Source organism: Neoarius graeffei, chromosome 9, assembly GCF_027579695.1.
Source record: "Neoarius graeffei isolate fNeoGra1 chromosome 9, fNeoGra1.pri, whole genome shotgun sequence".
Lineage (NCBI taxonomy): Eukaryota > Metazoa > Chordata > Actinopteri > Siluriformes > Ariidae > Neoarius > Neoarius graeffei.
The window spans coordinates 40,281,373-40,305,628 of NC_083577.1; the positions used below are offsets into that span (position 1 = coordinate 40,281,373).

The 24,256-nt window shown below is 43.0% G+C and overlaps 1 protein-coding gene across 2 annotated transcripts in view; it reads left to right on the forward strand.

The window, feature by feature from the left end:
• Window positions 1-498: 498 nt before the first annotated feature.
• Window positions 499-24,256, forward strand: part of mxe (myxovirus (influenza virus) resistance E) — a 45,347-nt gene continuing 21,589 nt past the window's right edge. For both annotated transcript variants that reach the window (XM_060929478.1, XM_060929479.1), the window contains exon 1: window positions 499-612. The gene's annotated coding sequence lies outside the window, so the exon portion shown is untranslated. The remainder of the gene's footprint in view (window positions 613-24,256) is intronic.

The following is a 24,256-nucleotide window of genomic DNA, read 5'->3' on the forward strand; positions in this document are numbered from 1 at the left end:
ATTAATTTGCACTGATAGGGGGCAGGATTGCTTTCTAAATAAATACTGACAGATTTCAGCTGGTTTCTTGGCTTTCAATGCCTTTTTGCACCTCCTTTTCTTCATGTGTTCAATACTTATTCCCTGTGTCATTCCACTTTATTACATTTAAATTTATAGACATATATGTTTTGATTTCTTTGTCTGTGTGAATTACTTGGGTTGTTACCGACGTCTGGTGAAAATTTCATGTCAGCCCCATCACAAATATATTTACTGAGGAAAATGCTGACGTGTTCAACACATTTTCCCCACTGTGTTCTTGGAGCGCCGCGCATGCGCACTGCTAATGCCGAATAGGGATATGACTTTCCAAAGCTGGTGAGGACAAAACCAGGGCGCGACTGATACTGTATCTCCATCCTGCATAATAAGTCCCGCCTTCACCATTTTCATAGAAAACGAAACTGAATGCCATGCCGATACCAGTTTTAACTTTCCTTCATGGGGGAAAACGAAAGCTAAAGTTTACAATAAATACTGCTGATATGCATATACAGCGTACACATAACACTCCTCTTCTCCAGCTGCACACATTAGACCTAGCTGGGAAGACAACTGGAGATAAAGCAGGTAAGTAATCTCCTGTACACGAAATAAGATACACACACACACACACACGTGTGTGTGTGTCATATATTCATATATATATATATATATATATATATATATATATATATATATATATATATATAAAACTGTATGCTGTTTATTATTATTATTATTAACAAGCACTCGATAAAGCAACTTTACTGATTATAATACAAGTACTGTATAATACAATAGGAGATTAATCATTAGTTATCATAGCTTTTTCTCCTGTGATGGGTTATTTATTTATTTATTTATTTATTTTTGTGTGTGTGTAGGAATGATAGGCCTATTGATGTAAATTTAGTAAAATAAAAGGTGTCCAGTGGGCTTATTGCAAAAACACGTCTGTGTACAGTAGGTTACACAGATAATCCGGAAGTCTTACTGCAAGATTAAATCAGTGGACAAAACAGGATGTGTTTAAGCTACATAATAATACAGCTCTATTTAGGTATGAGTACTGGTGTGTGTGTGTGTGTGTGTGAAAGAGAGAGAGAGAGAGAGAGAGAGAGAGCATTTGGACACACCTACTCATTCATACATTTTTCTGTATTTTGACCATCAAATCTATATCTATGAAATAACAAATGTAACATTTATGGAATTAGGCGGGAAACAAAAACAAGTTTGACTTCCCTACTCACATCTGTATCACAGCATGCCTTGCCAGATGGCAGGTACCATTTTTATGATGGTCTTTGGTATGACCCGACCACGAGTAGAACTCATAATCTCCTGGTCGAAAGGCAGACACACTAACCACAAGGCCAACTCACAGTCAACTCCCCAACTGTAGTAATCCATATTATGTCAAGAACTGTTCAACTAAGTAAACATCCATGCATGATCTGTAGTCACTTATCCTGTTCTACAGGGTCACAGGCAAGCTGGAGCCTATCCCAGCTGACCATGGGTGAGAGGCGGGGTACACCTTGTACAAGTCACCAGGTCATCGCAGGGCTGACACATAGAGACAAAACAACCATTCACACTCACTTTACAGCGACCAATTATTCTAACCTGCATGTCTTTGGGGGAAACCGGAGCACCCGGAGGAAACCCACACAGACATGGGGAGAACATGCAAACTCCACACATAAAGGCCCTCGCCGGCTGCTGGGCTCGAACCCAGGACCTTCTTGCTGTGAGGCGACAGTGCTAACCACTACACCACTGTGCCATCCACATATAAAAACACATACACCGTGTCCCAGAACTTTGGGGGCAACTTGATCTACTGTATGTTTAATATTAAGACACAGTGTCTTGCAAAAATATTCATCCCCCTTTGTGTTTGTCCTGTTTTGTCGCATTCAAAAGCCAGAGTCCCATATACGTTTTTGTACGTACGTTGGGGAGTGCCTGTTAGAGAGCACACTCTGTCTAGGCCGTCGGCATGGTGAGGTAGGGTGGCCAATTCCTTTCCTCGCCGCCTTTAACTTCCCCAGTGTTTTCACCAGGTCCCCATTCACTGCTGGGTGGACAGGAGGCAAGCCCCAGATCACCGTCCGAGGCGAGGCTCAAACCGGGGACCGTTCGTTTGGCGGTCAAGTGCTCTAACCACTTGGCCACCTCGCCTCTTTTGTTGCATTACAAGCTGGAATTAAAATTGATTTTTGGAGGGTTAGCACCATTTCATTTACACACTATGCCTACCATTTTAAAGGTGAAAGTTGTTGTTTTATTGTGACACAAACAATAATTAAGATGAAAAAAACAGAAATCTGGAGTGTGCATAGGTATCCCCCCCCCAAAAAAAAAAGTCAGTACTTTGTAGAGACACCTTTTGCTGCAATTTCAGCTGCCAGTCTCTTGGGGTATGTCTCTATTAGCTTAGCACATCTAGCCACTGAGATTTGTGCCCATTCCTCAAGGTAAAACTGTTCCAACTCCTTTAGGTTAGATGGGTTGCGTTGGTGTACAAGTTTTCAAATCTGATTGATTAGGCCATTCCAAGACATTTAAATGTTTCCCTTTAAAGGATATGGGACATGGATTTTTTTCTGGGTATAATTATGTATAAAGGACATAAGAAATGCCATCTAAATCACTGCAGGGCGTCAAAAATGTGAAAATCATCACATTATTCAAGTTTTTTTATACATCAGCGTAAAACAAGGATTCGTTAATGAGCTAGGTGGTCACGTGACCCGTGACGTACAGTAACAAAAACTTTCCAAGGAGCCAGCGCTTGGGAATCTAATGTAAACAGGTTACTGAAATGGACACCATCGACAGTGATATTCCCGATGTTTCACAGAGATGTGAAGTTAGACCCTATCAATTCGAACTGATAGCTGGAAATTCACATGAACATAGATCTTGTCTTTACTCTGACGGGTCAGATGATTCTGAGAGTGAGAGTTCATTCAGCCCTCATGAAACTGAAAGTGGTCGGCTCGATAACACTTCCTGGTAAGTTAAAAACAATTCTGCTCAAAGGCTAATGATCTGTTGAAAGAAGTATTATTTTTGTATCATACATTGAAAGTTCATCATAGATCTAGCTAAAGTCCGTTGCAAGCTAGTTATTTTTTTTGCTGATATTTTTCGAGATTGATTGAGATACAATGCTTCCAGAGTCTGAGATGAAAACATTCAAAATGGCGAAACGAGTCAGAATTATGATAATCAATAATTGATACACCCAAAATTATAATACTAATCCTTACCTCGGCTTTCAGTCGCTTAGCGCAGAGGTCTTTAATAGGGGGGTCGCGAAATCGCACCGGATCACTCATATCAACAAAAATATTCCTGCCCTGTCCCCTGGCCTCCATCACGCAGGGATGCAAACAGCGCGCCTTTCGGTGGATGCCGCCTTTTTCACGGCTGAATCGCGCAGATCCGATTTTTTAAAAAAAATAGCGATATTAATTCATGAAACATGAAGTATAAGGATGAGAAAAAAACAGTTTAAATCGGGAAGCTGCGCACATTTGTACAGCCTGGCGCAAATGTGCGCAGCTTCCCGATTTAAACTGTTTTTTTTCTCATCCTTATACTTCCTGTTTCCTGTTTCATGAATTAATATCGCTCAGTACCTGAGTATTAATGTTGAAAGAATCCTCAGTGAAATGGTCCGAACACAGTTTGTGGGAAACAGTAGGTGCAAAGTTTTTTCAACAGGTGTTCTGTAAAGTTATCCTACCTCTTGGATTTGTCCTACCAAGCCTACTGTGCATGCGCGAAGCCTACTGCGCATGCGCAGGTGAGCCCACACTTTCCTCAGCTTCGGGTCCTTGGGGAATGCAAAAAAAACTTACTCCAGGGCATTTCCCATTGGAATTATTGCAACCATAAGCAGCACAATACACCATGATGTCCAATGTATGATGTCCAATGTACTTTAAAGACTATTAAAAACAATTTTCTTGTCATCCACTTCTCCAATCTACCCGCTTGTGCTGTGCCCGAAAGTTTTTGTTACGTATGATCACGTGACAGCGGCTCTTCCGGTTGCAAAAAATGCATATCGGAAGTCGAGCAGAAATGCCATATAATCATCACGAATATAATGATTTTGCTGAATTTAATAGATGATTTTGTATTTGTTGATGCAATTAATTCATATTTTTAATGGAAAGAAACTGATATAGCGTGCTTTTATGTTTCATGTCCCATATCCTTTAAACCACTCCAGTGTAGCTTTAGCAGTATGTTTTGGGTCATTGTCCTGCTGGAACATGACCCTTCGTCCCAGTCTCAAACCTCTGGCTGGCTCAAACAGGTTTTCCTCCAGAATTGCCCTATATTTAGTGCCATCCATCTTTCCTTCCATCCTGACAAGCTTTCCTGTCTCTGCAGATGAAAAATATCCCCACAACATAATGCTGCCACCACCATGCTTCACTGTAGGAATGGTGTTCTCAGATCGCAGCAGAAAAATTTACTATTAAAACCAGTTGTTAAAACAAAGTGTGGTGAAGCAGCTTTTAGCTACTATGCAGTACAGCTATGGAACCAACTGCCAGAGGACATTAAAAATGCTCCTGCTGTTGGCAGCTTCAAATCTAGGTTAAAGACCAAGCTGTTTTCAGATGCTTTCTGTTAAATAATTAATATTTTTACATTTTTTATAATCTTTTTCTCTGCATGTTTTAAATTTATTTTAACTTTATTCTATTTTATTCTGCTAGGTTTTTTTTTCTCTTTCTCTTTCTTTTTCTCCTTTTTCTTTTTGGCATTTTAATATTTTATTTCTACTATTGTTTAATTCTTATTATTTTCTTTTAATTCTTTTAATTCTTTTAATTAATTATTTTAGAATAAAGATAAAATTATTTTATGTAATTTTATTTCTCTATTGTTTACTGTTTTTGTTTTTACTTCTGTAAAGCACATTGAACTGCCATTGTGTATGAAATGTGCTATATAAATAAACTTGCCTTGCCTTGCCTCAGGGTGTTGGGTTTGCGCCACACATGGCATTTCCCATGATGGCCAAAAAGGTCAGTTTTAGTCTCATTTGACCAGAGAATCTTCTTCCATGTGTTTGAGGAGTCTGCCACATGCTGTTGGGAAAATTCCAAATGTGTTTTTTTTCTGCCCACTCTTCCATAAAGCCCCACTCTGTGGAGTCTACGGCTTAAAGTGGTCCTATAGACAGATACTCCCATCTCCACTGTGGATCTTTGCAGCTCCTTCAGTGTTATCTTTGGTGCTTTTGTTGCATCTCTGATTAATGCCCTCCTTGCCCGGTCTGTGAGTTTTGGTGGGTGGCCTTCTCTTTTCAGGTTTGTAGTGGTGTCATTTGTTGTCAGGTCAGGGGATAGTTCTCTTGCTACTGCTATCATTGTAACACAGTACAACCTGCCGCAGTGGACAAGTGGTCGGCATCTAAACCAGCTCCCCCACCAGCCTAGTGCTGGTGAGGAGGGTGGCATGTCACCCTGCAGGACAAAAAGCAAGACCTGTCAAAGGGCGGATGAGCTCCTCGTGAGCCAACGGCCAACATGCACCAAGCGCCTGTGGAGCGCTCAGGGCACAGATGGACAAATGCATTCTGTTGGCCATCCACTGCATCCTGTCTTATCTCTGGCCGTCTCAACTACGTCTTGCTGCTGGGTCCAGATACTTCAGGACGAGAGAGTGAGGCTGATGCTGTGCAACTCTCCCTCACTTTAATCAAAGTCACGCGCATGTCATGACTTCATCCCTTATCACATTACCCCTTCATCCCCATCTACTCTTCTCAAGTCCTGTGGCGATGGATTCATGGCGAAGCGACAGGTGTGGACTCACTGGCAGTCATAGTCACAACTCTACACGTAGGTGGACCAGGCCATATGGTCGTTTTGCAGTGAATGAGACAGCGCTGGAATTCGGCAGCCCCCTGGTCGACGAAGCAGCCCTCTTCAGGACAGCACTGCTTCCCCCCATAGCCTGGGGAAGGGACTAGAAAAGGTGTCCTAAACATTGCCTGTCTCACTCTCTCCTGGCCAGCATGCCGCAGCTAGCGGGTGTCTCATATCAGCGGCAAGAAGAGAACAAATAAGTCTAAATTACCTAAAGTGACCTCGGTCACTCTTGGCGCATGGAATGTGCGTACCCTCTTGGACCGTGCCGGCTCTAATCGACCTGAGAGAAGGACAGCCCTCATTGCCTGCGAACTAGCCTGTTACAATGTGGAGATTGTAGCACTTAGTGAGACTCATCCAGCAGAGGAAGGACAACTGACTGAGAAGTCTGCCGGCTATACATTCTTCTGGATCGGGCACGGATCAAACGATCGATGTGAAGCAGGCATTGGCTTTGCTATTAAGTCCAATTTGGCCAATAAGCTGGCAGTTCCCCCTGAGGGGATAAACGATTGCCTGATGACTGCCTGCATGCTGCTTCCCATGAATAGATTTGTCACATTGATTAGTGCCTATGCCCCTACCATGACAAACCCTGACGATGTGAAGGAAGGATTCTACGAGGATCTCAAGAACGCCATTGCTGCTGTACCTAGATCAGATAAGCTCATCATTCTCGGCAGTTTGAACCCCCGTGTTGGCAGAGACCATGAGGCATGGGAAGGTGTGCTGGGGAAGCATGGCGTTGGCAAGTGTAACAGCAATGGACTCCTCCTACTTGAGACCTGTGCTGCCTTTGATCTTCTCATCATCAACTCAGCCTTCCGTCTTCCGACCTGTAACAAGATGTCGTGAATGCACCCCCGTTCCAAGCATTGGCATCTCTTGGACTATGTCATCACCAGGCAGAGGGACAGACAAGATGTTAGGGTCACCAAGACCATGTACGGAGCTGAATGCTGGACTGACCATCATCTATTGATCTCCAAGATGAATCTTTGCATCACTCCACCAAGAAGGCCTCAAGGTGTCAGAGTCCCCAAGCGGTTGAATGTCTCCAAACTTAAGAATGATCTCATCAAGCATGAACTGACTGAGGAGCTTGATAAGAATTTATTAACTCCCAACACAAACGCAGAGGCTGATGTGGAAACCCAGTGGGCGCGTTTTCATGATACTGTTTACGCTACTGCCTCCGTTGTTGTCGGTCCTACTACCCAAAAACACCAGGATTGGTTTGATGACAATAATAGTCACATCATGTCCATACTGGAGGAAAAATGCCGTCTCCACAGAGCACTTCTCAATGATCCCTCCTCTTCCTCTAAGAAAGCTGTGCTCAGAGAGGCCAAGCGAGCTGCCCAATCCGAGTTACGTCGTATGCATGACAAATGGTTCTGTATGAAGGCCAATGCCATTCAGGCCTATGCAGATAGTAATGATATGAAAAACTTCTACAGCGCCCTAAAGACCGTGTACGGTCCCACTTCGTCTGGAACGTCCTCTATCCTCAGTGCCGACGGGAACACAATCATCTCGGAGAGGGAGAAGATCCTTGAACGCTGGTCAGAGCACTTCAACAGCATCCTCAACTGCCCATCCACCATAAATGAAGAAGCCATAGCAAGATTGCCACAAGTCCCAGTGAACGAGAATCTCGCTGATCCTCCTACTGAAGCGGAAGTATCAAAAGCCATCAAGTCCATGTCCAGTGGGAAGGCACCTGGTGCTGACTCCATTCCAGCAGAAATTTATGCTTCTGGAGGACCTAAACTGATCGAGACCCTCATAAGCCTGTTCAATCTGATGTGGTCTCAAGAAAGGCTCCCACAGGACTTTAAAGACGCTTCCATAGCCCACCTTTACAAGCGCAAAGGGAACAGATTTGTATGTGATAACCATCAGGGCATTTCCTTGCTGTCCATCGCTGGAAAGATCCTGGTCCACATTCTGCTTAATCGCCTCATCAAACACCTGGAACGCAGCCTGCTACCTGAAAGCCAGTGTGGATTCCGTATGGGACGAAGTACCATCGACATGATCTTTGCAGCTCGGCAACTCCAAGAAAAGTGCAAGGAGCAGAACGTTGGTCTGTACACCACATTCGTGGACCTAACCAAAGCGTTTGATTCTGTTTGCCATGACAGGTTGTGGAAGATCATGTCCAAGTTTGGTTGCCCTCGCAAGTTCATTGCAATGGTCCAGCAATTTCATGATGGCATGAACACGAGAGTACAGGACAATAGGGAGTTCTCCCAGTCGTTTCCCATCACCAATGGAGTTAAGCAGGGCTGCGTGCTGGTCCCCACTCTATTCAGCATGGTGTTCTCAGCCATGCTGTCAGACGCCTACCGCGATGGCGACATCGGTGTCGGTTTTCGTTATCGTACGTACAGAAAACTCTTCAACCCTTGGAGGCTGCAAGCAAGGACAAAAGTTCACGAAGAGACAGCTCGTGACTTCCTCTTTGCTGATGATTGTGCACTAAACGCTAGTTCAGAGTTAGAAATGCAGCGTAGCTTGGACCGGTTAGCTAAAGCCTGTGATGACTTCAATCTCACAATTTCAACCAAAAAGACTGAGGTCCTCCATCAACCAGCCCCTGCAGCTCCATATATAGAGCCCCCACATCACCGTCAGTGGTCAGAGTCTAACAGCGGTAGACAAGTTTGTATACCTTGGCAGCATTCTCTCATGCTCTGCTAATATTGATGAGGAAGTGGCCTACAGAATCACGAGAGCTAGCACTGCCTTTGGCAGGCTTAAGGACAAGGTATGGGGGCGTAGAGGACTGAGCCTTGACACCAAGCTCAAAGTCTACAGAGCAGTAGTTCTGCCATCTATGCTATATGCCTGTGAGACTTGGACCGTATACAGTCGTCATGCCAAGCAGCTCAACGCCTTTCATATGAAATGTCTCAGGACCCTACTCCATGTGACGTGGCGCGATAAAGTCCCAGACACCGAAGTGCTCCAGCAGGCTAAGATGGAGAGCATCTATGCCATCCTTATACGCTCTCAGCTTCGATGGGCTGGTCATATCTACCGCATGGACGACTGTCGTCTCCCTAAAAGGCTTCTCTATGGCGAGCTGTCCACAGGCAAGCACTGTCTTGGTAGACCGAAGCTACACTACAAAGACACTTTGAAGGCATCCCTCAAGCTTTGCAGCATTCCTTATATATCTTGGGAAAAGTCCACTGAGGACCATCCTGTCTGGTGCTCCCTTATAATATCTGGCGTGACTGCCTTTGAGGAGAGGTGCACCAGGGAGAAAGAGCTACGTCGGCAGAAAAGGAAAAAGACTGATAGTTCCACCTCCACCCTTGGCTCAGACCTGCACATCCCATGTCCCCACTGCAACAGACTTTTCAAGGCCAAGATTGGCCTAATCAGCCATCTTCGCATTCACCCCACCCCCCAGTGATTCATAGAAGTCATGGTCATCTTCGCACGTGAAGGACAAACATCAGTGGTGTCATATTCTTTCCATTTTGCTATAATGGATTTAATGGTGCTCCCTGGGATATTCAAAGTTTGGGATATTCTTTATAACCCAACCCTGATCTACTTCTTCACAACTTTGTCTCTGACCTGTTTGGAGTGCTCCTTGGTTTTCATGTTGCTTGCTTAGTAGTGTTGCAGAGTCAGGGTCCTTCCAGAGCAGGGTGATTTATACAGACATCATGTGACAGATCATGTGACACTTTGACTGCACACAGGTGGATCTTAATCAACTAATTATGTCACTTGTGAAGTGAATTGGTTGGACCAGCTCTTATTTAGGGGTTTCATATGAAAGGGGGTGAATACCTATGGGTCATTCCATGTCAATTCACACAAATGCCCCAAACCTCCCCAGTGACACCTCTTCAATTTGCCTTATTTTTATTTTCTTAGTGCCTTATGATGTCAAATGAAAGAATCCAAAATTTTAGCTTCCTAGCTCGAACGTTTTTTTGAGTTAGGGCCCTTCAAAGTTTGGGTGCCACGCCCACTTTTGGGGTCCGGGAATTGCACACTTAATTTGCAAGCATTTTTGGAGGCCCATATTTTTTGTTCTAAGGGGGATATAGACCTGTAAATTGCTATATCTATGTATTCTGGCCCTGTCTATCAGATTCTGCACCTAAAAATAGCATAGGTTTACTAACTTTATAGATATTAACCCCTTAAAAGTGGATTTTTTAATGACAATTTTTTTTTACATTTTGGGGGTCTATATCTTGGAAAGTTTTTATGTTGATGGCGTTTCAACTGATTTATCATCATATTTGGGAACTCTACTGTGTACTTAGAGAGTTTCAGGGCACTCAGAGCTTTGGTGGGGGTACAGGAGGGCCCCAAATATGGCTTCGGGACAAAATTACCATTTGGTACGTCCTACTTCAGGCCATTAGTTGGCCATGTGGGCACATGATGACTGGAATGAGCCTTTAACCCTATCAACAGACACCTTTTATCAAACTTTTAAGCCAATAAAAACTTTGATTATCCAACTCTTTCCATATAAACTAAGCATTTGTATATGGTACTGTTTTTGCATATTTTCTGAAAAATCCTAAGTTCGGAAAGTAGGTCAACTATTGTTTTGACTGCCTATTCATGTTTAAGGTAGTAAAAGCATGCCCATATAGTGATTTTAATCTATGGGAAGATTATTTATACCCAATACCCCATTAGTTATATTGACAATTACAAGGGATAAACCCTTTCCCGGCTGTTTCACGATGCTGTTTTTTTTTTTTACATTTGACACCTTTCCCTGTATCCAACCAAACTCTGACCACTATACACTTAATAGTTAAATGCATCTTTCAAACAGGAAAGGGAAAGATGCAAACAAGGGGATGATCCCAAGAAAAACATCCTAGTTGCTTTACTACATTTGTTCTGACATCCAATCTGGAAGTTAAACCTAGACTCATCAGGTTTTTTTTTTTTCAAGAAAAGGGGAAGGGGCCCCTCGCCACTCATGTGGGGAAAATTAGCATATCAATTAGTAAAAAGGGGAAATTTTATATATATATATATATATATATATATATATATATATATATATATATATATATATTTTATATATATATCCTTCTCACCCCCGGCGGAGGGGTGGTATCCATGTCATCCTCAAGCTTGGGTCCTCTACCAGAGGCCTGGGAGTTTGAGGGTTCTGCGCAGTATCTTCGATGTTCCTAGGACTGCGCTCTTCTGGACTGAGGCTTCAGATGTTGTTCCTGGGATTTGCTGGAGCCACTCTCCCAGTTTGGGGGTTACTGCCCCAAGTGCCCCCACTAGCACGGGGACCACGCAACCCTTGACCTTCCACATCCGTTCCAGCTGCTCTTTCAACCCTTGATACTTCTCAAGTTTCTCATGTTCCTTCTTCCTGATGTTGGCGTCAGCTGGGATCGCCACATCTTTCACCACCACCCTCTTCTGCTCTTTGTCCACCACCACTATGTCCGGTTGGTTAGCCAGGATCTGTTTGTCAGTCTGGAAGCTGAAGTCCCACAGAACCTTGGCCCTGTTGTTCTCAGCCACTTTCTGTGGTATGGCCCATTGGGACTTGGGTACTTCTATTCCATACTGGTTGCAGATGTTCCTGTATACTATCCCAGCCACTTGGTTGTGCCTCTCCATGTACGCTGATCCAGCTAGCATCTTACACCCTGCTACTATGTGCTGGACTGTTTCAGGGGTTTCTTTGCACAGTCTGCATCTTGGGTCTGATCTACTCTGGTAGATCCTGGCCTTTATGGCTCTTGTGCTTATGGCCTGTTCTTGTGCTGCCATGATTAGTGCCTCTGTGCTGTCTGTCAGTCCTGCATTATCCAGCCACTGGTAGGATTTCTTGATATCAGCCACTTCCTCTATCTGACGGTGGTACATGCCATGTAGGGGTTTGTCTCTCCAGGTTGTCTGTTCCTCCTCCTCCTCTGCACTCTCATCATGGTTCTGCTGCCTGAGACATTCACTTAGCAGTTCATCCTTTGGGGCCATCTTTCTGATGTATTCTCAGATTTTCGATGTTTCATCCTGGACCGTGGTCTTGATGCTCACTAGCCCTCGGCCTCCCTCTTTCCGCTTAGTGTATAGTCTCAGGGTGCTGGACTTGGAGTGGAACCCTCCATGCATGGTGAGGAGCTTTCTAGTCTTGATATCTGTGGCTTCTATCTCCTCCTTTGGCCAGTTTATGATACCAGCGTGGTATCTGATGACTGGTAGTGCGTACATGTTGATGGCTCGGACCTTGTTCTTACCATTCAGCTGACTTTTCAGGACCTGCCTTACTCTCTGGAGGTATTTGGCTGTGATTGACTTCCTTGTGGCCTCTTCATGGTTTCCATTAGCCTGTGGGATGCCAAGGTACTTGTAGCTGTCTTGGATATCACCTATGTTGCCCTCTGGTAGGTCAATCCCCTCAGTCCGGATCATCTTGCCTCTCTTTGAGACCATCCGGCCACACTTATCCAATCCGAATGACATCCCTATGTCATCGCTGTAGATCCGGGTGGTGTGGATCAGCGAGTCTATTTCTCGCTCATTCCTGGCATACATATATATATATAATTTTATTATAATCATTATAAACATGAAGGGGGCATGGGTATTCATGAGGAACTCTATATATTTTTGATACATACCTTTCTTCTATACAATTGTTTTTAAAGTATTGATCATAAAGACATCTAAATGTTAACAGTTTTATGCTATGTGTTCATTACTTACAATTATTGGTTGTTTCAATATCAAAGTCTTGAGCATATGGCTCAAACCCACTGGTATTTTCATGAACAGTTAGCATTAAAAAAATCAAAGAGATATCTGTAAACAAATGTTTCACTTTTGTAACAATTATTTTGTATACAAAGTAAAATTAATTAGTAACAAACTGTGACATCACACAAAGGCTCCCAAGCTGAGTATTTGCTTGCTTATAAATATCTAAACTGAATTCACAGAGAAAAGAGGATTGTTTCAATAAGGTCATTGTCGGGAGGGGAAGACACCAATATTCGGTGTCAGTTTGTTAACCAAAAAATCCCCTGCTCATGGAAGATGGAACAAAGTACTTGCAAGATTGGTTTGTCACTAAATGATGACTGCCATAAAGTTGTATATTCTAGGCTGGGTGCCATTTCAAGACGTTATATGTCGTGTAAATGCGCCAGAGATTCAAGGTCGTAGTGCTCGGCATTATAAACTTGTTGCGGTTGATGTAGAAAGAATTGAGATGCTTCTTCCAAAGTACATTCATGCTTAACTGTCAGTGTCAGTCAGCAAGCCTGGTTATGGTTTTATATTGAATTGAATCGTTTTGTATTGTGCCTACATGTATTTTACAGCAGTAAATGGCGTCCATGCCTCATTAAAATTGTCTGATCTGATCACATGACTAATTTATTCTTAAGTAAGTGTAGTTTAAGTTACGTGTGTGTGTACAGTGTGCAAAGGGTTAATAAATGTAAACTGTCAGTTTATATATTCAAATATATGTGTTCAGTGATATTATCCTTGTTTTAATCTTACTATTTTATAATTTGAATGTGTTTTAGTACCTTTTGATTTGAAGTGGCAGTTAAAACAATAGCTGACCTGGTTAATAACCTGATATGGTTAAAAATCTTGGTGTTTTCATTGACAGCGAGCTAAACTTTGACAGTCACATGAAAGCAATCACTAAATCGTCATTTTATCACCTAAAAACATTTCCAAACTAAGAGGACTTGTGTCAAAAAAATTATCTGGAAAAACTTATACATGCCTTCATCTCTAGTAGGGTTGATTACTGCAATGGCCTTTTCACAGGCCTGCCAAAAAAGACCATCAAACGACTTCAGCTGGTTCAAAATGCAGCGGCTAGGGTTCTCGCACGAACAAAAAGAACAGAGCACATTATTCCAATTCTAAGGTCCCTTCACTGGCTTCCAGTAAGCTACAGAATTGACTTTAAAGCATTGCTGCTGGTGTACAAATCTCTAAACGGTACAGGGCCCAATTACCTCTCTGATATGTTGCAGCGGCCTAACCCAATCAGATCTACCAGATCGCAGCAGCAAAATTTACTGGTAAAACCTGTTGTTAAAACAAAGTGTGGTGAAGCAGCTTTTAGCTATTATGCAGTACAGCTATGGAACCAACTCCCAGAGGACATCAAAAATGCTCCTGCTGTTGGCAGCTTCAAATCTAGACTAAAGACCAAGCTGTTTTCAGATGTTTTCTGCTAACTGATAAATATCATCATTTTTACATGTTTTAAACTTTACTTAACTTTTATTAGGTTGCAATGCAAAGCATTGCAACTATTGTTCTTCTACGTGTTTCTTCTTCTTCTTCTTCTTATATTTTTTCTTATATTTATTATTCCTACGCAAATTTCGATTTCGAATAACTCAATAACCGTACGTCGCACACAGACAAACAATATATCAAAATGTGCGGCTCGATCGGACTCACTATGCTATTACTTTTCTCTACAGAATACGATTTTTTCGCGACGTAGTCGCGAAAAAATCGCCCAAAAAAACCCCATTCATTTCTATGGAATTAATTGAAAAAAAAAGCACTTTTTCAAACATCCGCTGCTCTGGCATGCTTTCAGCTAGAGACGTGATTCAAACTCTAAAACGTAGGAAAACTTCTCCTCTGTGGATCTGGCATTCAACTTTTCTGCTAGGTTCTACACTTTCGGATCAGTCCCGGCTCAAACGCCATGTGGGTTCCGGGAGAAAATCCGGCTTTTGAATGGGTGTCTATTGCGTTACACACCAGTGCAGCTCGTTTACTTAGAGTTAGAGGTCTGTGCGGGTCGGATTTTTCAGTCCCGCTCCCGCCCGCGCCCGCAAAGAATTATGATTTTCAGTCCCGTTCCCGCCTGCGCCTGCCATATTTTGTCCCGCTCCCGCCCGATGCAGATGTTCGCGTTATTTCTCAAGAAAGTTCTTGTCTTGACACAGCGTGATGGTGCCCCGCCCCCTACTTTGAGTGGATTTGAGCATAAATATCTACAGCTCACGTTCGTTATTATTTACCTTCTTTCTGAATTCAGCATGTAGTGTCTCTAATAATAATTAGTGCTGCCAAGCAATTAAAATATTTAATCGCAAATCACACATTTTTATCACATGAGAAACCATTGTAATTCTCTGATCAGCATAAAAAAGTGAATGGGCTTGTTTTGTACTAATGGTGTGTTTCGTGTTTTTTTTTTTTTTTTTATTGCAAAGCAGAGCTAGTAAGAGAAGTGAATTGATTTACTTGTTGAGTTAGTCTACAACTTTAATCAGAGAGACAGATTACACAGTGACGGTAGGCTTGACTCAATGCTATCCCAGAAATCCTTCCTGTAATATGCAAATTTAGCCGCCTCTGATTGGACAGCCAAATTTGCATATTACAGGAAGGATTTCTGGGATAGCATTGAGTCAAGCCTACCGTCACTGTGTAATCTGTCTCTCTGACTAAAATTGTAGACTAACGCAAGTAGTAAATCAATTCACTTCTCTTACTAGCTCTGCTTTGCAATAAAAAAAAAAAACACCCACCATTGGTACAAAGCAAGCCCATTCACGTTTTTATGCTAATCAGAGAATTACAATGGCTTCTCATGTGATTAAAATGTGCGTTTCGCGATTAAGTATTTTAATTGCTTGACAGCACTAATTATTGTTAGATACACTACATAACTCAATATGTAACTCAAGCAGTAAATCACTTCATTCACGCTTCTTTTGCTAGCTGGGTGTGAACTGCGAGTTATTAGAGTGATCAAAGGATTTCCCGTTAGGGTGATCAATGGCAAATTTAAGATGCTATTCCTCACTCAATCTGGCAATCTGACTCTCTCTGTAAATTTAGGCATCTTAAAATGTTTTTATTAATGCCAAATAAAATATCCAGCACAAATTATATATGATAGACACAAATTAATAATTTATAAATTTTAGTTAGCGGGACTGCAGCTTATCACTGCTCCTGCCCGCGCCGCATATGTGTACTCCCGCTCCCGCCCGCGAGCGCATATGTGCACTTCCGGTCCCGCCCGCGCCCGCAATGAGCTTTCAAAATTTGTCCCGCGCCGCACTGCTTTGCGGCGGGTCCCGCGAGTCCCGCGGGACTCCCGCGGGAGTGCAGGGCTCTACTTAGAGTGTAGAGAGCTTGAAAAAATAGCTCAAACTTTCTCGCTTAAACTGTGGTTTCAGCCACAAATTTCACTCTACAGAGATAAATTTCTCAAAAGTAGTAGTAAAACTTGTCCTGATTCACACAATGTGTGTACCTAAATGATAGGATTTACAGTTTTTGAATGAGAAGCCTCAAACTGAGGAGAGTGCAGCCGAGAGGCCTCGTTGACACCCATTATAAACGTGACAGAAAAGTCACTCATATTTAACTCGCTCTAGTGTCCTCATTTTTAACACTACAGACAAAAAATTACATCAGTGTATTCAGGAGACCCTTCTAGCACTCACTGTGAAAGAACTTTGTGAATAGCTGCTTTCGTTGTCGAGTTATTTGTTGTTCGAGGCCTGCTCCTGAGCAAAAAACAGCAGACACCTGACAAAATCTTGTGTGTCTTAACGCTCCTGCTCAGGCCCGTCGCCATGCCGACTGGGGCCAGTGAGGGAGCAGAGAGAGGGGGGGCTGCTGTCTCAAGCACACACATAAATCATGGCATTGTAGCTTCATAGCAGGTCACACATTCACGGCCAGCGAACATGCGTGACCTAATTGCTTCGCGCACTGCATCCTCTCACAATTTCCCCAGGGGAATTGTCCGGTCTAGTTCCATTTTATTCTGCTGTTTTTAATGAACTTTCTCTCTTCTTCCCCCTTTATTTAATGTAATTTTATTTTCTATTGTTTACTGTTTTGCTTTTACTTCTTTAAAGCACATTGAACTGCCACTGTGTATGAAATGTGCTATATAAATAAACTTGCCTTGCCTTGCTTTGACCTACTTTTCGGATTTTTCAGAAAATATGCAAAAACAGTACCATATACAAATGCTTAGTTTATATTGAAGGAGTTGGATAATCAAAGTTTTTATTGGCTTAAAAGTTTGATAAAAGGTGTCTGTTGATAGGGTTAAAGGCTCATTCCAGTCATCATGTGCCCACATGGCCAACTAATGGCCTGAAGTAGAACGTACCAAATGGTAATTTTGTCCCGAAGCCATATTTGGGGCCCTCCTGTACCCCCACCAAAGCTCTGAGTGCCTTGAAACTCTCTAAGTACACAGTAGAGTTCCCAAATATGATGATAAATCAGTTTAAACCCTATCAACACAAAAACTTTCCAAGATATGGACCCCTGAAATGTCAAAAAAAAAATTTGTGTCATTAAAAAAATTCACTTTTAAGGGGTTAATATCTCTAAAGTTAGTAAACCTGTGCTATTTTTAGATGCAGAATCTGATAGACAGGGCCAGAATACATAGATATAGCAATTTACAGGTCTATATCCCCCTTAGAACAAAAGATATGGGCCTCCAAAAATGCTTGCAAATTAAGTGTACAATTCCCGGACCCCAAAAGTGGGCGTGGCACCCAAACTTTGAAGGGCCAAAATTCAAAAAACGTTCCAGCTAGGAAGCTAAAATTTTGGATTCTTTCTTTTGACATCATAAGGCACTAATAAAATAAATATCAGGCAAATTGAAGAGGTGTCACTGGGGAGGGTGTGTGAATTGACATGGAATGACCCCTATGCACACTCCAGATTTCTGTTTTTTTTTCATCTTAATTATTGTTTATGTCACAATAAAACAACAATTTTCACCTTTAAAGTGGTAGGCACAGTGTGTAAATGAAACGGTGCTAACCCTCCAAAAATCCATTTTAATTCCAGCTTGTAATACGACAAAACAGGACAAACAGAAAGGGGGATGAATACTTTTGCAAGACACTGTATTTTACACACACACACACACACACACACACGAGTGTGTGTGTGTGTGTGTGTGTGTGTCTATTTGCTCTACTGACTTTTCCTACCAGTTTATATTCTAGGCTCTTACAAGAGCATTATTGCTATATTTTGAAGGAAAAAATATGCAAGTTGTTATCTGTACATATTAAAGAGATAAAATAAACAATTTCATGTGTGGTAGTTTATTATTTATGATGAAACTTTACTTTAAATGCAAGTGTAATTGTAGTCGCAAAGGTTTTGAGTATTTTTTCCACTTGGTGGTGTCTTGAGCAGATTTGTACAATTGTGGTAGTAAATCGTAGCTAATTATTTTATAGATTTAAGTATTGTAGTTTTTATGATGTTGATTATGACTGTGCATTAAAATGTGTAAATTATTTTGTATATGAATGTAAGATGTTTTGAACTTTCCCATCATGCACGATTGCACATGACCTGCTACTTCCTGTTGAGCGTGTATGAATGAATGGACGTTCGTCAGTTTTGTAGCGTGGTTTGAAGTAAGTTTGAAGAGTGAGTTACTCGATAAGGATAACAAGGTCAGCCGTAATATCCCTCTTAGTCTGCAAGCAGGCAAAAGTGGTATGTTATGTATATTTTATTATTTTTTATAGCATTTAAGATTGTGTTTATGAACGTAGGATTGATTGCTGTATGTATGTTATTTATTTCTGTCTAGTTCTACGGTGTTTTGGTGTCTGTGTTTGTCAGAGCAATAAAGAAACATCAGTGATAAAGAACCTTGGCCTTGGATTTGTGACTAAGGGCGGTATAGCAAGATCAGTCTAAATTCAAGGGGCTTAATTTGAACATGAACAATGGGTAGTCAATTTTTTCACTTTTTTACTTGCTTTAATCCTGATATTTAAAGTTGCAGATGACAGACTGGCATAACATTAGTATTATTATATGATATTGTGCATTTAAATCAAACAGAAAAGGTGACGCAAGCAATTTATCACCGTTTGAAAAAACTCGTATTTTTAACGTAACCGTCTGTCCAATGTTACTATTTTACTATGTAAACAATTACTCTGCAAATTGTCAAAGAAAATGGCAAGAGATAACTAAAACCCGTAAATTTGGGTTTTCATTCAACGTAGTAATTATTATGAGCATCATTCTTACAAAAACGGGAATTTTTGAAGTTTCTTTCTCAATCGTCAAGCGTCTGTCAATTTTTCTTTACTCACGTAATGAAACTAGATTTGACCTAATAACGTTTGGGAACACCCCATAGAAATAAAACTGCGCATGTCAAAACGTCATTTCCGGGTCTTTGTTTAAAGATTCCCAGAATTTCCGGAAACTGTTTAGTTTCGCGTGTTCTGATGCAAAGAAGTATGTCGGTCTCAATTTTACGTGAGCAAGGTAAGTTACATGAATCATATTTATTTGGCATGTTTTCGTTGTAAATTCACATTTATGTAATCAATGACAATATTTATTTATCAAATATGCACGGAAACCTTACTATATTTGTGTTTATAGCACATTTCTGACACTGAGAATGGGGGGTTCCTAGAGTTATTTTTAGAAATATGGCCGATTGGACAGACAGTTACGGACTCATAACGTAACATGGACAAACATAGAACTTTCGGTCCGAGTTACGTGAATGGAGGGAATATCCGAATCGCTTTTTAAGTTTGTGTTTCATGTTTTTACTGTCTTATTTTCCACTGCTGATTATTTTTTATTACTACTGAATAAAATATCAGATTTTGCGAGAGATTGAAAAATTTGAATAAGATCTAATATCGCTCTAGGTCAGGGGTCTTCAACGTTTTTCAGGCCAGGGACCCCCAAACAGATGGCGAACTGGGCCTGGGACCCCCTACTATATATACACGGCATAGAATTGTGTTTTACATTAAATTGAGCTTAGTGTCATGTACAGTGGGGCAAAAAAGTATTTAGTCAGCCACCAATTGTGCAAGTTCTCCCACTTAAAAAGATGAGAGAGGCCTGTAATTTTCATCATAGGTACACTTCAACTATGAGAGACAGAATGGGTGGAAAGAATCCAGGAAATCACATTGTAGGATTTTTAATGAATTAATTGGTAAATTCCTCGGTAAAATAAGTATTTGGTCACCTACAAACAAGCAAGATTTCTGGCTCTCACAGACCTGTAACTTCTTCTTTAAGAGGCTCCTCTGTCCTCCACTCGTTACCTGTATTAATGGCACCTGTTTGAACTCGTTATCAGTATAAAAGACACCTGTCCACAACCTCAAACAGTCACACTCCAAACTCCACTATGGCCAAGACCAAAGAGCTGTCAAAGGACACCAGAAACAAAATTGTAGACCTGCACCAGGCTAGGAAGATTGAATCTGCAATAGGTAAGCAGCTTGGTGTGAAGAAATCAACTGTGGGAGCAATTATTAGAAAATGGAAGACATACAAGACCACTGATAATCTCCCTCGATCTGGGGCTCCACGCAAGATCTCACCCCATGGGGTCAAATTGATCACAAGAACGGTGAACAAAAATCCCAGAACCACACAGGGGGACCTAGTGAATGACCTGCAGAGAGTTGGGACCAAAGTAACAAAGGCTACCATCAGTAACACACTACGTCGCCAGGGACTCAAATCCTGCAGTGCCAGACGTGTCCCCCTGCTTAAGCCAGTACATGTCCAGGCCCAACTGAAGTTTGCTAGAGAGCATTTGGATGATCCAGAAGAGGATTGGGAGAATGTCATATGGTCAGATGAAACCAAAATAGAACTTTTTGGTAAAAACTCAACTTGTCGTGTTTGGAGGAGAAAGAATGCTGAGTTGCATCCAAAGAACACCATACCTACTGTGAAGCATGGGGGTGGAAACATCATGCTTTGGGGCTGTTTTTCTGCAAAGGGACCAGGACGACTGATCCGTGTAAAGGAAAGAATGAATGGGGCCATGTATCATGAGATTTTGAGTGAAAACCTCCTTCCATCAGCAAGAGCATTGAAGATGAAACGTGGCTGGGTCTTTCAGCATGACAATAATCCCAAACACACCGCCCGGGCAATGAAGGAGTGGCTTCGTAAGAAGCATTTCAAGGTCCTGGAGTGGCCTAGCCAGTCTCCAGATCTCAACCCCATAGAAAATCTTTGGAGGGAGTTGAAAGTCCGTGTTGCTCAGCGACAGCCCCAAAACATCACTGCTCTAGAGGAGATCTGCATGGAGGAATGGGCCAAAATACCAGCAACAGTGTGTGAAAACCTTGTGAAGACTTACAGAAAACGTTTGACCTCTGTCATTGCCAACAAAGGGTATATAACAAAGTATTGAGATGAACTTTTGTTATTGACCAAATACTTATTTTCCACCATAATTTGCAAATAAATTCTTTAAAAATCAGACAGTGTGATTTTCTGGATTTTTTTTTCTCATTTTGTCTCTCATTGTTGAAGTGTACCTATGATGAAAATTACAGGCCTCTCTCATCTTTTTAAGTGGGAGAACTTGCACAATTGGTGACTGACTAAAAACTTTTTTGCCCCACTGTATAAACATTGCTACTCTGTTATGGTACATTCAATACAAGGAAAAATACACAGGTTAATACTGTATTTTCATGTTTTTTATTTTAAAGATGGGCTAGATAGGCCCTACAGGGTGGATGTGCTACTGCCATTTTTAAACACAACTTGCATATAACACAGGCCTATTAAGATCGTTCACTGATTCAACCAAAAAACAAGTGCAAGGGAGAGAGTGGCTGTGCTTCTGCCATTTACACATACATCTTGCACAAATACAGAGCTATTCAAATAATTAACAATTAACACAAATCAAGTTAAACTTTGATCATAACACATCAAGTTAAACTGTGAACATACATGAAAAGGGGACAGTGAACCCCCAAGCCATCTGTGAATTCCCACATTAGTGAGATGTCTGACCCTGATGAGTTGCACATAACATATCTATCCTGGGGTAGATGGAGGTTGTCAGGCAGAGGGTCAGATCAGCCTCAGGCTGCAGCCTTGACCTGTATTTGTTCTTCAGGTAAGTGAGAGAAGAAAATCCACTTTCACAAAGATATGTAGTTGCAAAGGGCAAAAGGCTCATCATAGCTTTTGCTGCCAATTGTGGAAAGTCTTTCTGACAAGAGATCCAGAACTGACTGAGTGATTTTGTGTCTGTAGCGGGTATAACGTGAGGGTGGAGCACAGAAGACAGCAGGACAGAGATCAGGATGAAATATAGGTTTTTATTGCCGCACTTTTCAGTTGGACTCTCAAACGCAACACTCGGAGATTCACACACACTCTCCTCTCGGCAAGCTCCCCTCTGCTCTCACTCTCCCTCCTTAAATAGGGCGCGGTTTACTGGGGAGAACACACACAAAACACAGGTTAATTACACTCAGGTGAAGCGATTCTGCCACTTACCTTCCCCAACTCTGCCCTCCTGTCACAGACCGGTGCTTGACCACGCCCCCGCTGCCACATACCCCTACCGCCCGACTCAGGCTGGGCGCCCGTCCGACCCGCAGCCGACTCCCCCCCCGACGGGAGAGGAAGTCCGCCACAACCATCTGCGCCCCCGGCCTGTGGACCACCTTGAAGTTGAAAGGTTGGAGCGCCAGATACCAACGGGTGATCCGCGCGTTGGCATCCTTCATGCGGTGGAGCCACTGGAGGGGCGCGTGGTCCGAACAGAGGGTGAAAGAGCGCCCCAGCAGGTAGTAACGGAGGGCGAGGACCGCCCACTTGATCGCCAGGCACTCTTTCTCGATTGTGCTGTAGCGCCCCTCACGCACTGACAGCTTTCGGCTGATGTATAACACTGGGCGGTCCTCTCCCCCCACCTGCTGGAACAAAACGGCCCCCAGCCCTCTGTCCGATGCATCCGTCTGTAACAAAAAAGGGAGAGAGAAGTCAGGGGAGTGCAAAAGTGGCCCCCCACACAGTGCAGCCTTTACCTCAGAGAAAGCCCACTGGCACTGCTCCGTCCACTGGACCGGATCTGGCGCCCCCTTTTTAGTGAGGTCAGTCAGCGGGCTGGTGACGTCCGAATAATTAGGTATAAACTTACGATAATAGCCAGCCAGCCCCAGGAACTGTCTCACCCCCTTTTTGGTCTTGGGCCTCGGGCAGGCTGCAATCGCTGCTGTCTTATTAATTTGGGGACGCACCTGCCCATTACCCAAGTGGAAGCCCAGATACTGTACTTCCACCCACCCAATCGCACACTTCTTCGGGTTGGCTGTGAGACCCGCCCGCCTCAGCGACCTAAGGACGGCCCTCAGGTGTTGCAGGTGCCGCTGCCAGTCATTACTATAAATGATGTCGTCTAAGTAAGTGGCCGCATAGGTGGCGTGGGGCCGGAGGACCCGGTCCATCAGCCGCTGAAACGTAGCGGGCGCCCCAAACAGCCCAAACGGAAGTGTGACGAACTGGTGTAAGCCGAACGGTGTGGAAAAGGCAGTTTTTTCCTGGGATAATGGAGTCAAGGGGATCTGCCAATATCCCTTCATCAAATCCAGTGTCGAGTAAAAGCGAGCCGTGCCTAGTCGATCGAGCAGCTCATCAATACGAGGCATTGGGTACGCGTCGAATTTAGACACCGCGTTGACTTTTCTATAGTCCACGCAGAACCGGACCGAGCCGTCGGCCTTGGGAACCAAGACCACCGGGCTGCTCCAGTCACTGTGGGACTCCTCGACGATGCCCATTTCGAGCATGGCCTGAAGTTCTTCCCGAACCACCTTTTTTTGTGTTCGGGTAATCTATAAGGACGACTACGCACTACCACCCCCTGGGGCGTCTCTATGTGGTGTTCTATGAGGTTGGTGCGACCGGGCAGGGGCGAGAACACATCCGAAAACTCGGTCTGCAATTGGGCGACCTCCGTGAGTTGGGTCGGGGAGAGGTGGTCTCCACAGGGGACCGGAGAGGTGCGAGATGCCAATGACCCTTTTTGGACCTCCGGCCCCAGCTCCGCCTTCTCCGGAACTACCGACACCAACGCCACGGGGACCTCCTCGTTCCAGAGAAGTAGCGCCTGAACAGCCCCTCGAGTGCCTCCAAATGCGCGAGAATTGCATGCATTATGGGGGGTGAGAGCACAGCAGAATCGCCCAGCTCATCAACTGATGGAAACATGGAAAACGTTTCCTGTCCAATGCGCTCCCTCCATCATTTGATTTTTTTTGATAAAGCCTTCCATTTTGTCATAGAGGTGAATTGCAACTGTATTGCGGCCTTGCATCGAGCTGTTCAGTTTGTTCAATTCAGCAAAAATGTCAACCAGGTAGGCAAGCGTGGTGAGCCAAACGTTGTCATTGAAAAGTGCAGCCAGGTCTGTTCGCTTTTGCATAAGTAAAAACTCCCGAATGGATTTGCGCAATTCCAACACACGTGACAACACTGTTCCACGTGAAAGC